Source organism: Lissotriton vulgaris, chromosome 4_1 (genome assembly GCF_964263255.1).
Source record: "Lissotriton vulgaris chromosome 4_1, aLisVul1.2, whole genome shotgun sequence".
In the NCBI taxonomy this organism is placed as follows: domain Eukaryota; kingdom Metazoa; phylum Chordata; class Amphibia; order Caudata; family Salamandridae; genus Lissotriton; species Lissotriton vulgaris.
The window spans coordinates 1,478,712,115-1,478,715,569 of record NC_141691.1 but is presented as its reverse complement, the minus strand read 5'-3'; the positions used below and the strand labels follow the sequence as shown (position 1 = coordinate 1,478,715,569).

The following is a 3,455-nucleotide window of genomic DNA, read 5'->3' as shown; positions in this document are numbered from 1 at the left end:
CAGAAAGGTGGCCATTATAAAATGTAAGGGCCATAAGAAAGTGACAGATGATGTTGGGAAAGGCAATGCCCTGGCTGACCAGACGGCCAGACAAACAGCTCTTAGGAAAAGGGAAGGAATGTATGTAGGAGGTGCCGCTAGGTGGGTGGCAGACAGAGTGTGATTGATATTCAGTCCCATACTACTCCTGAGGAACTAAGGGTGTGGAAGGAGCAATTAGCAAAGGAGGGAATTGATGGTTGTTGGGCCGTACGACTATGGAAAGACAATGGATGTTACCTGACAGTCACATGCTACCAGTAGTTACGATGGCCCATGGTCCTAGTCACATCAGTGCAAAAGGGATATGTAAACTGTTGAAACCTACATGGTACAACTCTAAGATACCAGCATATGCTGACAAGCTGGTTAAAACATGCATGATTTGCCTAATGTATAACCCAGGAAAAGGCACAGTTACGCCTAAGGGAGGATTCTCTCCTCCTACCTTCCCTTTTGAAGTCCTCCAAATGGATTACATCCAGATGGACCGATGTAACAATTTGAAATATGTCCTAGTGGTGGTCTGTACCTTCAGCTGATGGGTGGTGGCCTACCCCGTCAAAGACTGCACCGCTATCACTACCGCCAAAGTGCTATTAAAAGAGTACCTCCCACGATTCGGTTTGCCCCGCTTGGTCTGGAGTGACAACGGGACCCACTTTACGGCTCAAATTATGGAATATGTCTGTACAACATTGGGTATAAAACAAAAATTTCATGCAGCGAACCACCCCAAGTCAGCAGGTCTAGTGGAGGTGTACAATGGCATCCTAAAAACTAAAATGGCCAAAATAGTAGCAGAGACAGGTGTCACTTGGGTTGATGCTCTGCCCTTAGCCCTACTGTCCACAAGAACAACGGCCCACACCAGGATGGGGCTATCCCCCCATGAAATTGTGTTCAGAAGGCCTGCCAATGTATGGGGTGTCCCGCGGCCTAAGAAACTGTCTGATGTTGAATACCCTGTATTAACTGATTATCTCTACAGTCTGACTAATACCTTTTGTACTCTTTATCACGAGGTGCATGAGGCCATATCTGACAAAAGCGAGGGCCCAGGAAAGTTATCCAACCTGGTGACTGGGTCCTGATCCGGAACTTTCAACGGACTAAGAGCCTCGAGCCCCGCTGAACACAGCCCCGTCAGGTGTTGCTGGCCACCCGCACCGCAGTGAAAGTAGAAGGTTGGAAGAATTGGGTGCGTTTGTCACACTGCAGGCGTGTGCGTCTGCCCCTACCCTATGATCAGTGGGTGAGGGAAGGACAAAGGGACTCCGAAATAGAAACAGTCCCGACGTTTGTCCCATTCAGCGATGCCAGACTGCATTCTACATCTACGGAAGCAGAACGTGACAGCATACTGAAAGGAAGGGTGGAACCCTCCCTTAACTCTGCACAACACCAAGAACAATTGTTTCCCGACCATACTGTCCCTACATCCGACCGATATAACTTGAGCCCCCAAGGGAAGGCTTGCCCTTGAATTTGCCAAGTGCCTATGGGCTGCACGCCTGTGATCTTCCCCGGCTGAGAGTAGTGCTGGCGTGTCAGACTAAGGTACGCCATAGGGCCCTTGGCACCTGTACCCAGTGAAGCCATCACCAATCACAGACAGACACTAGAGGTCCCTGACTTAGCACAATGGCTGCCGTCCAAAACACCAGAATCCAGAAACAATATGTTAGTCTCCGACATAGTAAATGCTTCATGGCCACCGTGGTAACAGTGTTTGTCTCCCTCATCCTGTCTATCCTTGGTTGGCTGTTACTGGTCTACCACCCTGTTACCTCACCAACTCCTACCCCGACTCCTGCAGAACACCAGTATTTCACGCTACCAGCCCACGAATTACCCCACCGTGCAGAATTCTTCAATAACACCTTCATCCAAATGTTGCATCATCACCAGCTGATCATGAACACTTCCAACTGCTGGGTTTGTGAACTGATCCCGCATTCCATGATACACCCTGTCCCATTCTTTCCCTACCCCTTTTCCATCTCTGGGTCTTGTCTTGCATGGTGGATGTTGATACAGGAGGCCTACACTGTCAATGGTACTGCAAATTCTGCCCTTGGATCATTTTGGGATGACTTCTGGCGGAACAGATCTGACCATGTCAATGCTCCTTTTTGCCCGACCAGCTCATCCACAATGCTACTATCCCCAGATGAACTCGGTGAGATGGTAGTATTCAACTCAACTAATCGATGAACATTTTCCAGATTCCGCCCAAGAAGGATACTGCCTGATGAACAAGACACTGTGAATGACATAAATGTGCAAGGCTGTGTCTGCATTCATGGCCTAGGGACTAAGAAAGTTGGTACCAGTACGTGTGATATCACAAAGCTTTAAACTCCACATCTCCTCCGAAGCTGGTGGCATCCCCCAAAACCTATTCCATCTGTGGCATTGCTGCCTACACTTGGCTACCTCGTACCTGGTCTGGTACCTGCTATCTGGCCTTCCTCCTTCCACCAACTTATTCTACCCAATGAGGTTATCACCTGTCAATGGGTAGAATACCCATTAGTGGCGTGACGCCCCGCTCAAGTAGGGGCATCATATCAGCCGAGGATACAGCAGGCCAGGAAACCGGGGACTTCTTTAAAGGTTTCCTTCCTTTCTGGGGCCCCATGGCCAACAGTTGGGCTGTATGAGGACTGACCAGGGTCCTTGAAGCCACCCACCATCACAGTAACAGCTGGTGCCCTCTCCAACATCACTGCAGAGCTGCAGGCGGACCGCCTCATAATGCCCCAGAACAGAATGGTCCTAGATGTCATCCTTGCTGATCGTGGTGGTGTGTGTATACATTGATTGTGTATATTGATCGGCTCCAGCTGCTGCATGTACATCCCAGACAACGCACCTACAGTGTACGATGCCATCCAACGTCTGCATCGCCTTTCTTCCGAAATTCATCTGGATTTAGGCAACTGGACCCTCACAGGCTGGATCTGGGGCCTCCTTTCCCAGTGGGGGTGGAGGATCATCATCTTCCTTGCCTTGGGAGTAACTGTACTGGTCTCCTGCTGTTTGTGCTTTCAGTGTCTGCTCTGTACAATGTGTGTCCAGACCATCAAGCCTCCACCCTATAACATTCACAACACCAATATGATGATGATGCTCCAGCAAGAAACCGATGGCCTTATGAACATTGACTTTTCTTAAAGTTTTTGCCACTCAATGGCAAAAGGAGGGTCTGAGGAAAAGTGGACTTCTGATCGGCATCATTTGTACCAGGACTCCATTGCTTTTTCATTGCCATCTCGTGTCAAACACTTCCAAACGACCCGCCTGGCCATTTCTGCTGATGCCTGAGGAAAATCTAACTAGCACAACAACAACCATCTTGCAGCCTGTATTTCTGCCCAGGAACTGTCGAACACCCAACCCCCCCCCCCCCC

General features: G+C 49.4%; 1 pseudogene; it reads left to right on the top strand.

Annotated features, from left to right (window-relative positions):
* The first annotated feature begins 1,683 nt into the window (after positions 1 to 1,683).
* On the top strand, positions 1,684 to 2,705 carry LOC147724142 (uncharacterized; annotated as a pseudogene).
* Positions 2,706 to 3,455: the final 750 nt, after the last annotated feature.